The following is a 15,294-nucleotide window of genomic DNA, read 5'->3' on the forward strand; positions in this document are numbered from 1 at the left end:
GTTTGTGTTTATGTAGTGCATTGACTTTTGAAGGTTTCCACAACACACCATTCTGCTAAAAATATGGGGGGAGCTGGGGCACCCAACTGAAATCATGCAACAGTGGTGCAAAAAAGCACATTTATATAAAAACAATGAGAAAGTTAGTGGAAGACATGCTGAAAAACCCTCCAGAAATGTCCCTAGCCTCATTTGCATCAAAGATAGGAGAGAAAGGCATCTCCATTAGCATACAGAATGGAAAGCAGGAAGTCAAAGGCAGAAATAGCATTGAATTGTGTGACCCAAAAAGCAGGGAAACCTGATGGAAAATCTCTTCTCCAAACCCTAACGAACCTACACCTTAGCAGTTATCAGACCAATCCTAGCAATTAATCCTCCATTGATACGCAAAATACCGAAGCTGCCTAAATGCACTGTGACCTTCCTCGAAGCACCACCAACCAAAGCCAGGAATGAGCAGTTCTTATGGTCTATCCTGAACCAAACAACTATGGCATATTCCCTTAAATCACCAGTTTACCTATAAACTAATCTAGCACTCTTGCTTGAACCACTGTTCTTTTTCTACATAAACTCCTACCCATGCTCAAGGAAGGGTTCTGATGTTTGGATCCAAATTCTTCTCCAGTTACAGTGGCAACTTCATTTATTCCTGACTGATCATGCTGGAAAATCTGTTCATCTCCAGCCCTCTGGACCCTCTGCCAACATCTGGAAACCCTGAGCAATTCAAACTGCAGGGAGTGGTGTGATCCATCTCTCTTTCTAGGTCAGTGGTTCTCTAAGGCAGTGGTGCACAAAGTGGGGATTGGGCCCCCCTGGGGGCCATGAAATTTGTAAGCGGGACACAGTACAATCAGGTGCTGTGTCTCAGGCTCATCCATCTAATTAAAAATGTTGAAATATGTTACTGCTTTTACGCATGCGTATTCACACCTATATACCAAGTAATAAACTTTAAATTCTACATATTTATTTTCTTACACAAATCAGAATTTTTTTTCCCCCCACATGAACATAACTGAAATTTCCATTGGTTTGGATTACATTAGACAGGTTGGAGGCAAGGGCTGCTAACTGCAGGGACAAAAAGTGGGGCCAGACATAAGTATACCCACACCTGCTCTAATGCTATGTCTGCACTAGGGAAAGTCAGTCAACTGCAGATACGCAATTCTAGCTAAGGTAACTCCACAGCTAGATCGACACAGCTGCTATCGACATACCTGCCTGACCTCGCTGAAGGAGATCGATGGGAGAGTTTCTCTAGGTGAAGCCTCTTGACCCTGCCTTATTTGATCAGTTATGATTTGCTAGGCCTAACTTTTGCAAGCAGATTTAATACTGTATCTGTTTTGTGCGTTTGACTCCCCTTGTATGGTTACTACCTGGAAATAAATAACTCCCATGGTTAAGCTGATTGCTTCTCTCCCTCCTCCTCTCTGGTGTTTTTGACTTCCCCCATTTGCTCTGCAGCAACACTCCTGCTTATGCTGAAGATCCCTGTAGTGCTCACAAACCCTGTGGGGGTTTGCTCATCAAGTGGATTACCAGCTGAATGGCTGTGGAGGGAAAGTAGGTACAGAGACATGCTGAACCTGAGGGCAAATGAAAGTGGAACCTTAAGCAGTGCTGTTCAGCCCAGTCCTGTCAATCCAAGAGCACAAGGATCACACCTTGGCACCACTGTCCAACCCAGCCTGCTGTGTTCAAGGACATACAAGGGGTCAGCTTGTGAGTGTTGATGAACTGGTCCTCTCAAAATGTGCTCTGTTAGTGCACACATGCTCTCATCTGATTCCAGGGTGAGGAGCACCAAGCCTTGGAGAATCTAGGACCTGCAGAATACCTCCATTGGGAGAGAACTGGCAGGAGGGAGAAGCAGAGTTCTGTAGGAGAACACAGATAGCACACCGATAGAATTATCACCTCCCTCCCCCCGCCACCCCAAATAGTAATCCTAATAAACGAGCAAACCCCAAAGTAACGGGCACATCTGGTTACAGGTGACTGTTAAAATGTGTTATGTAACTCCTAGCTTTAATACACAGTCAAACCTGCAACATGGACTAGATCTATGAAAAGGCACCAATATCTGAAAGTTGGGCCAGACCACAAGCATTACTTAAATAAATATAGCGAGATGAAAGCTTTCATAGTACCCAGGCCTTTCTATACTTACTGACCTCTGCATCTTACTGAGAAACTGATTTGTTGTAATTATCTGACAGCTCATTTTCAGAAAGAAAAGAGGGTCTTTGTAACACTAACAGCAAAGCTCAAGCAACATGTGCTATAATAGAAGTCTACAGCTGTTTAGAATGAGTTGCTTATGCATTCTGTTAAATAATTCATAATTCTCTTCTTTAGAACCCCTGCTGTTTTCTTTAGGTGAGCACGAGTCTCCTTTTGGACTGTCATGTTTTGTTTTACATTTCACCACCTTTTAATAAGGTAGGATTTTTGGGACTGTGTAATAATTACACAGCCACTTTTCTTTGAATTCTACACAGAGACACATTGTTCAACTGTTAACTGATTGCCATAAATACAACAGCAGAATGACTTTATTCCAGGATTTAACACCAATATCCAGTAGCACCACATAACTATTAAATAGCCTAATGTGGTTCTTTTAAGAACATTTTAACTACATAAACTCCCCAGTACTGACAAGAGCTACCTTGTAAGCTGCTTACCTGATTTCAGAGAAGCTAGGCAGGAAAAAACACCTTCAACTTCTCATTTTACATCCTCACCCTTTAACAGATGCACCAATTTCCCAAAAAGATGCAGATCTCTTGTTAAGAAAGGTTCATTGTATTGCCACTCCTGTCCTGCAAAGCCGCTTTAAACAATATTCTTCTGGACAGTAAAAACCGTTAAATGCAAAATTCCCTGAGACTGTACTTTTCAAAAACAACTTCAGCCACACCAACCTGGTATGAGAGGTTAATACAAACGTGGTTACTTTTTTTGCAATCTAATGCTTAACCTCACTTCTTTTGCCATCTGACCAACTAGTGAACTCTATCTATATATTTCTGAACATTTATAAATAAGTAGTTTTCAAATTAAGGAATATTGTCAGGTTACTTTAAGATGAAATGCTTGCAAAACAGAAAATTATTACAATAAAAATAGTCCAAAGAGGTGTCAATACAGCCAGAATATGAAAGCATCTACGCCAGGAGTTCTTAATCGTTTTATTTTTGAGGGCTCCCTTAACATGCTAGGAAAAAGTCTGGGGCCCAGTCATGTGTGGAGGGGAACTCAAAGCTCTCGGCCATGGAGAGATCCCTGGGGCACGGATGTAGACGACTTCTTCGGGGGAAGGAGAGCAAGGACTGGCAGGGCTGTGTCCAGCTCCACACAGCAGGGTCCAGAGAGGGAAAATTACCTGCACTCCCAGATTCACAACGGCAGGCCACATACCTGTCTGGGGTGGTGTGTCAGTGGCTGCTCCGTAAGGGCTCTGCTGGGACCAGAGCCACCTGCACAGCTCGGACTAGTTGCATGAATAGTCAAAGGGAACTGGGGAACAGCCATAGTCAAAGGCGCCAGCAGAAGAGGTGGGAATGCCACAGCACGTTCCACTGCTTCAGCAGCCAGAAGAGGAAATGCTCTACAATACCTGGCTTCGGCTTCTCACCTAAGACACTGGCCAGAGGAGGGCTGAGGGAGAGAAGGTCGTGGAGGGAATAAAACTGCCACCAGAACTGCCCCACTCAGGGCAAGTCACTGCAGTTTGGGGGGACAAATCCCTATTGCTCCCTCTATTCTACCCAGAGGCGCAAGGCTTCTGTCCATGTCAGGGTTTCAGCCCCACCACTCCCGGCTGATAGTAGGGATGCGGGGGAGACAGTACGGGCTCAGAACTTGAGTTCTGCGCCATTCCTGGCTTCAGACTATGAGGGGCAGGGGGAGCCAAGACTCAAAGCACCTGGGTTTCAGCAGTGGATCTCCCAGAGGATGCCTGAAAGGGCTATGGACTCCCAGAGGACTACAGACCCCCAGTTGAGAACTGCTGCTGTCATCTATTTTCTCTGCCCAAATGTAGCGCAGATGCACATTAATGATTAGGAATAGCTGTAGGACAAGCAAAAGAATTTCAGAAGTCCAATACAGGACATTCAGCTATGCTAAAAGTACCTAATGTGTGACCTAAGAAAATACTAATGTTAAGTTCCTTCTGAAACTTGATTTTGAATTTATACATCTTCTGAATGCCACATGTAGCTACACACATTAGCACTATGAGCCCTAGGAGGCACACCACAGCATTACGGTCTTAAAATGCGAGTTACCTGAAATGCTCGGGTGGTGGTCAGAGTCTAGCAGGTCAGCCATGCTGTTTAGAACTTGGTCAGACAAACACGGTATTACTGTATGTCAGGCTATTCTTCAGCACCTGGAATTCATCAGTGTCACCCTGTGCACTTGAAGTCCAGCTCTGAATGCAGAGACAAATTCAGGTTTTGCAAATCTGCCAGGTTAAACAGCTGAAGTGTAACTTCTGTGGATTTCCCAGTTAAACTTTATTGTGTGGAAACTAAGTCTTCTCCCTTTTACACCCCTCATCATCACCTGACAACAATGAAGCCTTCAATCCCTATAACTTTTCTGTATTATGCATAAAGCTTATTATTTGATTGTTTTAATATACTGTTTTAATTTGACCAATTTTTTTTTAATCCAGAGGACTTTTTAAAAACTTTGTATTCATTGTGAAGAAACAGTATATTAAAACAATCAGATTTTTAGGTCTTGTTTACCCCACTTTACTTGCAAGACTATGAACAACTAGAGAACTAGGAGCATAACAAGTAAAGCCTGATCACACAGGCTACATCTACAATTGCATTTCTCTTTCAAAAGAGGAATGCAAGTGAATGAAAACAGAAATGCAAATGAAGTGCTAATTTACATATCTGGTGCTTCATTTGCATAAGCACTTAAAAAAACAGCATAGACAGGGCTCTTTTGAAAATAAACCGCATTTTCAAAAGAACCCTTATTCCTTTAAAAAAAAAAAAAAAAAGAGGAATTAAGGTTCTTTCGAAAATGGGGCTTATTTTCAAAAGACCCACCTCTACACTGCTTTCTCTTTAGAAAGAATCTCTTCCAAAAACGGATTATGCAAATGAAGCACAAGATATGTAAATCAGTGCCTTATTTGCATTTTCAATTTCCCTCATTTGCAATCCTCTTTAAAAAGAGGAATGCAAGTATAGACGTAGCCTTAAACTATTTAAAACTGTTTCTGCCAATCCCTGTTTAACTCAAAAGGCCCATAAACAAAATTGAAAGAAAAGATCTGTGAAAGTGTACCACTCCCTACCACTTCAATTAAGGGCTGAGAGATTACAACACACATCTGAGGGTATGTCTACACTAAACCAGAGGTATAAATTCCAGCTCAGTAACACACTAATCAAGCTACCTCAACATGAACAGAGTATAGCCACTGCAGCACAAGGTGGTTAGCGACCCTAGTACCTACCTGTATCTTGAATGGGTATATACGGTGGCTACTTCCTCCACTGCTCATACTTCTATGGCAGTGTTTCCCAAACTTAAAACATTTGTGTACTCTTTTGGGACTTAAGCTCTGGGAAAGGAGGTATAACAATAAGGCTGATCTCCTGATTTCTGGTAATTTATTTTCTGTTGTGTACCCCTTGAAATCCTTCTGTGTACCACACTTTGGGAAACACTGATCTGTGTATACACTATTTTTAGACCTCTACCTCAATGAGAGCTGCAGGTTGAACCTCTTCAGTCCAGCAACCTCGGGACCCAACCTGTGCTGAACCACAGAATTTGCCAGATCATGGGAGGTGAACATTGTCTAGCACATTACCAACAGTTGCACTGCTTACGGGACTCTTTGAAGACATTTGGGGGTAAATTACAGCTAAATAACAGCACAGAACACAGAGCCAGGATTGGTGGATGGGGGTCACAGGCAACTTGGCCACGCTCGTGATAAGTGGTTGTTTTCCAGATAACTAAAAGTAAGCTGAATTACGAATGTTGCCAGAAAAGAGTGTTCTGGATTAGAGAGAGGTTCGGCCTCTACCAGGACATGTCTCCTTGAACTGGAGTTTGACCTTGTTACTCAAAAATGTGTACACACCCTCACACATTCAACAAAAATGAAACATTCCTGATATTTCTAAAGTACAAAACAAGCAGAAACAATAAACGTTTGTAAAGTTTCTCCAGCAGAACATCTGTTATACACATCTTAATGCCTCTATCAATAAAATAACCTGCTTTCACACAACTGTGTTGTGGTGTAATCAACCTTTCCTATAAACAAAATTCCATACCCTGGAAGCCAAATGAGGTCCCTAGTCTAATATATGAGCTCTGTATATCCAGTACCCTGTATCTCTAGTCTACTCACTGGCAGCACAGCACAAACAGCCACAGTGGCCTGTCGGATTCCCACTTAGACCTGGTCTTCATTAGCAAAAATGGCATTTGCCACAAGGTGCACTACCTTTCACAGATCGTTTACATAGGGCTGAAGGGGGAGCAGTGTCCTTCAGCTGCACCCATGCTCAATGCAGGATCACCCAATTACTACTCCTTGAAGTAATATTAGCAGGTAAGAGAAGGGAAGACTGGATCCATGACATCACTGACGCTTTTCCCTTCTCTTTCCCACGAATGGATGAAGAAAGCATGATGTAGCTCTAAATACGTCAATTTGGAATTTAATCTTAGAGAATGTAAATTTCACTTATGTGAGACGTGCAAAGTTCCACCTGTCAAAGTGGTATGCACTTGGATCTCCAAACATAGACTATAAACCTGTCTGTATGTAGAAGACCTGTCTGATTCTGTTTAAGATGAGATTTTAATAGTAAAAATTGCTGGAATAACTAGCAAATTGACATAGATTGGTTATCTACAATTCTGAATACAAGCAAGAATGCCTGCTGTATTTTGAATACAGAAATTCTCCACTCAGGCCAGCAACGTGATACATTAATCCTTTAGGTTTAGCACCCACCAGAATTACATACATGGAGAAGACGACTTGAGCAGGTCACTTCTGAAAGTTGAATGCAACAGGAAAATTACAGGTCCCTATACACTAGGTAGGTAGCTCACATGCAAGAAAAATAAAAGAAGAGTTGCTTCAACCACTGACAGGTTTGAAGCAAACTACAATGGTATGCTGAAAATGTCAACTAAGTAAAAAGCAGCACTCTGTTTAATTAGCATTTAATATCATATATGTATGATGTTGCTTGGATACTCTTAATATACACACAGTAAATTCTTTTATATCTGGCATTCCATCATCTGGAACTCTCAAATAACCAGCATTTTAATCACAAGTAAATTTGAATTACGCTTTCCGTAAGTACAGTATAGTGAGAGTAAATACAAATAAATACAGCAAGTACAGTGTAAGTTTACAGTGTACAATACAACTGTTGCTAAATAAAGTACTCTGCATACATTCCTGTTGGTTAATTTCTAAGCTTGTTTTTCTTTAGTGTTATGCATGTATTACTAGGCATACCTCTCTATTATTCAGAATACTTCAGTATCAGGCAACCTCCTGGTAGCAGGGCTGTTGGATATGAAAGAGTTCAATGTATATAACGTGCTTAGTTTGCACAAATATAAGCCCGTAGGGTTGTCTTTTTTTCTTCCTCCTTCCTTTGAGACATGAACTCTGGTCACTCAAATAAGGCCTAACTTCACCTGAGAGATATTTGTGATACTTTGCACTTAGGGACAAGGGAGTACTTGGACAAAAAATGACTTTCTTCCTATAATTAAGGAGTATACAAGGGCCATACAACCCAAAGGCATTTAGAGTGGCCCATAGAGCTGCTTATATTAGAATGTTCTTCAGACAAAAATGAAACCAATTTATAATCCAGATTTTTTGGAAAAGAAAATGAGTGGAAAATTAAAAAAAAAAAAAACTACCATGTTGACCAAGTTTAACTATCTGATGAAATGTTTGGCACTTTCATTTGGAAGATCCTGGTTTGATATTTACCTCTATTCTACTATTCCCAAACTTTCAGGTACTGCCACATTTTAGCTATTTCTAATGAATCCATAAACTTGGTATTTAAACATGAAATTTAAGCAATGTCAGAAACCATAACACAGTATTTCTTAGATTCCCCAGGAGCTTGTGTGTATGAATACAACTGTGCATGCATGCACACACGCACATGTGCGTATGCAGACACAGTTCTGCGAAGGAATGGGAGAAAATTAACAAAGGCCTCCCCCTCCACTGCAAAGCATGCCTGACATAAAACCAAACACCTGGACTTGAGGCACTACCTGACCTCTGCCTAAGACTACAAAGCGGTCACATCAAACAATTCACAATACTCAACAGAAACTCCTCTTTGTAATATTAATTTATAGAATGTTCCAAACCCAAAGGCCCCAGGACACTGAAAAGCCATTACTAATAACTCATCACTAAATGTGAAAGCCAAAATAAGAGAGTAAAACTATGGTATAGAAACCAAAGATAACTCTCGTCCTGCTCCAAAATAACCAGTCACCAGCACACTATGCTCGAATAATACATTCCGTGTAGTGCTGATTATTTTTCAAAGCAGCCCCATCTTCAGCTGAAAGGGCAGTGGCTGCAACAAAGCACAAAAAGATACAGTATTAATTTCCACTCCTGCCCACCCTTGCCTTTAAAAATCAGAGCACTGGTGGCCCTTGGTATTCTAGGAAGTGATGTTAAGGGGGAAATAGAGAGAAAAACAAAAAACGTAACAGATTAAATCTAGCTTTTAAGGCTATTTACATACTCTGTTCCCAACACACCAAAATCCATACAAACTGTTCTCCCTTTTAAAGTATAACAAAAAAATAGTTAATCTTAAATGATATAATTGTGAACATGACTTAAAACAAAGGCAGATGACTTAAAACTAATGTTATCATTGTATAAGCTAGTAGGAACTGTCACATTCAGTTAGTACACGTCTCATCAGAACCAGAGAAGTTAAGTGTTAAAAATAAAGCTCTTTGGAGTTACACAACATTATAGAAAACAGCAGTATAATCCTCAATTTGGTACAATTGACACCACTAGGCAAGATATTGTTGTCCAACTTGACTTTTTCAACTAAAAAAATACCAAACTGTAAACTAGTAATAAATGAAAGAAGAAACTCAATCAAGTTTGCATCTCTCAACATCTTATTTCCTGCCCAAAGAGCCCTTTTGTTCTGCTTCCCCGCATACATTTTAATATTCTGCCAGCACTGGAAAACAAAACAATCACTAAATTTGGCACACATGTAAGCATATATGCCTTAGAGGATAAAAAAGAAATACAACAAGATTAGAACAAAAGAAAAATCCTACCAAGAAAAGCTGTACAATTTGCTGTTTGCTTCACCCCAGATTAACTTCACTTGAAGCTGTACTCCTGAGCAACCTAACTTGAAGAGAAAGCCCCACCTTCTACAGTTCTACTGGCTGAGAGGACAAAACTCCACCCCGCCAGTAAAACTCTTATCTCCTATTGGTAAACCTTAATATCCATTATTTAAAGAACTTTTCCTTGCTAGCAGGTTCGGTTACGCTAGTTAAAACACCCCGGACGAGCTGGTGTCTTAAAGAAACAGTGCACAAATCCTGAGTTGTGCCAGACTACAGCATTTGCTGTACTATTTTGACTAGCGTGATACCAAATAACATTACATAAAACGGAGTAAGGCAAGCCCAGACTTCGCCATTCGGGTATTTGAGCACAGTACTAAAAACCACACCAATTCATAAGCTTCTGTCTAGAAAAATAAAGGTGATGGTAAAGAACACATACTTTAATACAGCAGAACAAAATAAGCAGTCACGTAGCACTTTAAAGACTAACAAAATAATTTATTAGGTGATGAGCATTCATGGGACACACCCACGTTTTCAGATCATAACCAGAACAGAACAGACTCAATAAATAAAGTACAGAGGTCCAAAAATTGTTACCAAGATTGGCAAATCAGAAGTGTCAGAAGTGGGGGGAGTTGAGAGTTAGACAAAACATCAAAGTATGTAAAAGAGTCCTTATAAAGGGCCAGGCAATTGCTCAGAACTAACATGCATATTCAAATTCGACACATTAACACGTAGTTTAAACAGGGACAGCAATTACCTCACCTATTATAAGGACTCTTTTTTACACACTTTGATGTTTTATCTAGTTCTTAACTTCCTCACCCCACCCCACTGTCCTTCTGCTCTTCTGATTTGCTAACCTTGATAACAATTTTTGGACCTCTCTGCTTCACATATTGAGTCTGTCCTGGTATGGCTATGATCTGAAGATGTGGATCTGGCCCACAAAAGCTCATCACCTAATAAATTATTTTGTTAGTCTATAAAGTGCTACATGACCGCTTTTTCTTTTGATAGACTACAGACTAACATGGCTATGTCTGTCACTTTAATACAGTAGATTGATCAGATTTGTCAAAGAACTAGATGTATTGTATAACTTCACGCAATGAAATGGAAAGAATTGTATTTACATAACACTTAATTCCTACTTGCTTTTTAATTATTGGATTAAATTTAATTTAAGAATCAGGAATAAATTCACCATTTAAAACACATAGCTAACAAATATTAGACACTCTACATAACTCAAGGTATGAGTTAGTACTGTCATGTAAACTTGAAAACATGAGTATTCAGTCATTCATTTCAACCTGCCTTCTTGTGCTAATTTAAAACATGACTCAGCAAGTGTTTTCCATAGTATGAAAGCCAATATCTGAATCTTATCTGACTGTACCAGAAACAGTCCATGTTTTTTATTTTTTGTTTATCTAACACTATTTTTAAATCTATTTTAAAATAATTTTAATAAGCAGATCTCATAGTTAAATGCGATTATGACTAAATATTCCAGTCAGCTGATTTTTATTCTTAACAATTGTATAATGCAAAACATTGTCAGTTTGTATCAGCAAGATTTTAGGCATCATTAAAAAAAAATCTCCGTCCTTTCTGCACCTGCCAGTAAAGCCTACCTAATGAAAAACCCTGACATTCAGGTAAAAAAGATCCACAGAATAAAGAGGCATCTTGTATCATCTCTCACAAATACTTCAGGAAGATCTCTCCCTGCCTCAACCTAGAAAATACCATAAATCTCTAGAAGACACATCCCCTACACTAAAAAGTATTAGTGCCTTAGGTTTGCCCAGTTAATATTTTATTACATGCAATGTTTCCATTGGTTTTACACCATTTCCTCAGTTTCAAACTATACTCAGGGCAGTGCAAACTGTGAATTATCTGCACATTTATACTTTTTGTTGTCCTTGTTGAGAGGTGGGTGTTGTTTGTGTTTTCAATAGAAGAGAAAGTGAGAGCTACAGAAGAAGGAAAACAAGAATCTCTACAGAGAAGAACCTATTCCCAGCCCTCTGATTTTCACCCTTTTCCTCAAGATGCCATTGTAGGAACTTTCATTTTGACATAATTAGGGTATACAGCATAATGGATGTCAATTTCAACAATGTTGAGGGATACACTGTTTTCAATAGTCTACAAGGTGGTATTTGTAGAGCAATGGGCCCTTCTAAAATATTTTGCTATTGTAGATGGAGAGTCCCAAGTAACATTGTATTTTGCTGTGACTAAATTATTACCCACATGCAAGGGGAATATTTACAGCAAATTACTTGGCTGAATTTTAATGCAAAAACCGCTTTTTGTTTTATTTTAAAAAGAGGTCTTTAAAAGGACCAACTTTAAGGAGACTCTATAATGCACAAAATGTGAATGGAAAAAAATGAAAAAAAAAAAAAAATCAATTCAGAGGCCTAATCCCAAAATACTTTTGTAAGGATTCAGCACTTTCCAACTGAGTATTACAAATAAAATGAATCAGATCCTCTGCATAGCTATATGGCAAAAGAAAGCATAAAATTATAAGTGCCACACAATCTAAGCAATGAATGGTAAGAACACAGTTCAAGCAAACAAAGCAACATGAGTAAGACCTGTAAAGGGATCTCAGTGATACCTAGGACAAACTTCTAGTTTTCTGTTTGGAGTGTATGAAGTTCAAGGCCCGTGAGAACAGTAACTACAGTCACAAAAACCTTAAGATCAAAACCACCCTGCTCTGAAAAAACATCATCTTCTGCCCTAAAAACCAGTTTTGTTGCTTACATATACAGCCTTGTATTGTATGTACATAATAGCGTTTCTCCTGAAGTGTCCTAGAGTGCTTTAAAACCCTATACTTACCCTTCAACACAGAAATGCAGTCACCATTAAGTGAACTGCACCATCTTAACCAGGGGTCTGTACACTGCAGCTCCAGACCCGCATGTGGCTCTTTAAGGACTTCTTTGTAGTTCCCAATGCTATAATTGCAAAGTCAAAAAAAAAAAAAATCACCCTCATTATTTTTGATATATGGTAAACATCTAAAAGCCCCAAAATGAGCAATTCATACCTAAATAGCAAATGATACATGATCGTGAAACATTGGATAACTCTCCCAGCCTCCTGCAAAGAGAGAGGTTTCAGGGGTGAAAGTCAGGAAGTCTCTTCTACCAACACACATGCAAAGTGTGAGGAAATAGAATACGTAAAAAGTTTGTGAATGCCCTGCAGTAATCATGTATCACATTATAAATCATGGTATGTGTTCTGTTCTTAAAACAGGGGTTACAAAAAGTATGGTTTGATGTTATTTATTAAGAAATGTCTCGTATTCACATGTGCTGTGATTCTTGAATTTAGTTTTTTTACCAAATTGGAAAAAAAGTGGCTGTTATTGCTATTTTGGTTGCTGACCCTTGATCCAAAGGACCAGCATACTGCATAGTAAAGGGGGAATTTAGGTCAAGAACACCCTACTCTTACTAACAGAGAGGTAGCTGTGTTAGTCTGTACTCCAACAAAACAAAGCAGAAGAAATGTAGCACTTTAAAAACTAACAAAATGATTTATTCGGTGATGTTCCACAAAAGCTCATCATCAAATATATCATTTTGTTAGTCTTTAGAGTACTACATTTCTTCTACTCTTTAAGCGGGCCATGGAAAATTTTACTGCCTTTGTTAAGGAAACAGACCTTCCAGATCAGAGAAGTGAAATAAGGAAACAACTATCTTGGATTTTTATCTGCTGCATACCAAAGAGCATGTGTGAACACAGATGAATTCACAGGTTAGAAATCCAGGTAAGGATGGGTGGCTTAAATCCAGCCCCAAAGGTGACCACAATTAGGACTGTTAAAATGAGCACAACTTACATGAATTTCAAAGGCTGAATTACTGCACACATAACCTATATTTTTCTGGATCACAGTCTGGGGAAATAATTCACTATTTCAAACTCAGGAGGGAAGTTATGCCTCTCCCGCTCTTACAACATACACAGACACAGCAGAGATGTGATTAACATAGTGTCACACTAACAAAAGCAGCTTTAAAGACAAGTTCAAATTTTAGCTAAACGTAACACCCTTGCCCTATCACCTGTCTCACCCCTTCTCTGAAGCTCTTACCCTGCTCTTTGTACACACATCCCATCATTCACTCTCTCCTATCTCCTTCAGTTGTTCATTTTCACTTGGGTGGCTCAAGGGATGGGGTGTAGGAAGTAGTGAAGGCTCCACAGCTGCGGGTGTAGATTCTGGGGTGGGACTGAAGATGAGGAATTCAGAGTGCAGAAGGGGGCTCTGAGCTGGGTCAGGGGACAGGCATGCAAGAGTTCTGGCTGAGGGTGCAGACTCTGGAGTGAGTCAGTGCTGAGGGGTTTCAGGTGTAGGAGAGGGCTGCAGGGTAGGATTGAAGGGTTCGGAGGATAGGAGGAGGATCAGGGCTAGGGTAGAGAGCTGGGATGCATGGGAGGTTCAGGGGTACAAGCTCTAGGCAGCATTTACCGCAAGCAGTTCCCAGAAGCAGTGACAAGGACCCATTCCAGCTCCTGTGAGGAGGTGCAGCCTGGTGGCTCTGCACACTGCCCCATCCACAAATACTGCCCCAGTAGTGCCCACTGGCTGTCGTTCCCTGCCAACAGGAGTAGTGGGGGAGTGGGACAGTGCTTGGGGTAGGGACAGAATGCAGAGCCTCCCGGATGCCACTTTGCAAGCTTTCCAGAAGTTGCACAGCACAGAAGCTTTTGCAGGGAACTTGCCAGCCCCATTACACTGTACCACCCACTGGACAGTCAAGCACTAATTCAGCAGTACTGACAGGAACCACCAGGATCCCTTTTTGATTGGGTGTTCTGGTCAAAACCCAGGCACCTAATCACCTTAGCTACTGCTGTAACTTGCACTGGTAACAGGAGTAAGAAAAGAAGGTGCCTAATTTCATTTGATTATTTTAATTGTAGAAAACCCAGAAGTCTATTTCTCCTACAATATTAAGAACATAAAAGATATAGTAAATCAGTGAGACAATAACCCAGGAAAAGAAGAACTGAGCCTTTTACATTTAAGTCACCAGTTCACAAAGCAGAATGGTAGTGATTAAAAGCTGTCATCTGATGCCCATTTGGTGATCTACATAAAAACATGACAGCCTCATATGCGAGACACAAAAGCTTGCAAAAATTGATGCCCCCTGTGAAGGAGTCTTAGGAAACACATAATACTTATTGCCTAGGTTTCCTCAGGTTAATAAGTGACAAAGCAACATAAGGAACCACAGCTTTCACCTTCTCTACATGCATAGTAGGAAAAGGTCTTCAAAACAGGTCTTCACCCCCCTAGAGCTGTCAAATATGCTACTATTATTATAGTGTTTGTTCTTGGCTGTGTGGTTTATTTATTTATTTTTAAGAAATGCAGCTCTAAGTTTTAACTTTCTCTTCACTGTAAACTAGTAACAAACTTAAAATTAAAAAGGTAGATATTTAGTGTGCAAATTCTTTCCCACCCCAGGCAAATTTTGAAATTTGTGAATATACATACAAACCATAACTATGCTTCTGAAGATGCTATACTGAAAAAAGTTTACTATTCTTAATAATTTTGAAAACAGTGGTATATCTACTGATCACCAGATTCTCTCTCAATACATAATATTCTTCAATAAAAATAGCTTTTTCACAATATAGATGACTTACACATACACTAGTGTCATGACTATATACAAATGACCCTACAAATCTTTATTTCAAAAGCATATGCCAAACATTGTTCTGTTAGTGTCTTACACCATGTTGATTGGCAATGGTCTCTAGACATCATCCTCAAAAAGGAGAGAACGATTTATCACTGAGGTATTCTATTTTTACCAGCTCCTC

The 15,294-nt window shown here is 39.8% G+C and overlaps 1 protein-coding gene across 9 annotated transcripts in view; it reads right to left on the reverse strand.

Annotated features, from left to right (window-relative positions):
• ZFAND6 (zinc finger AN1-type containing 6) overlaps positions 1-15,294 on the reverse strand; it is a 99,178-nt gene that overhangs the window by 26,154 nt on the left and 57,730 nt on the right. The window contains exon 1 of one of the 9 annotated variants that reach the window (XM_075006374.1): positions 9,382-9,448. The exons of the other annotated variants lie outside the window; for them this stretch is intronic. The gene's annotated coding sequence lies outside the window, so the exon portion shown is untranslated. Of the gene's footprint in view, positions 1-9,381; positions 9,449-15,294 lie in introns of those variants that run through there. 9 annotated transcript variants of the gene reach the window in all.

The sequence above is a fragment of the Carettochelys insculpta genome, chromosome 12 (genome assembly GCF_033958435.1).
Source record: "Carettochelys insculpta isolate YL-2023 chromosome 12, ASM3395843v1, whole genome shotgun sequence".
Lineage (NCBI taxonomy): Eukaryota > Metazoa > Chordata > Testudines > Carettochelyidae > Carettochelys > Carettochelys insculpta.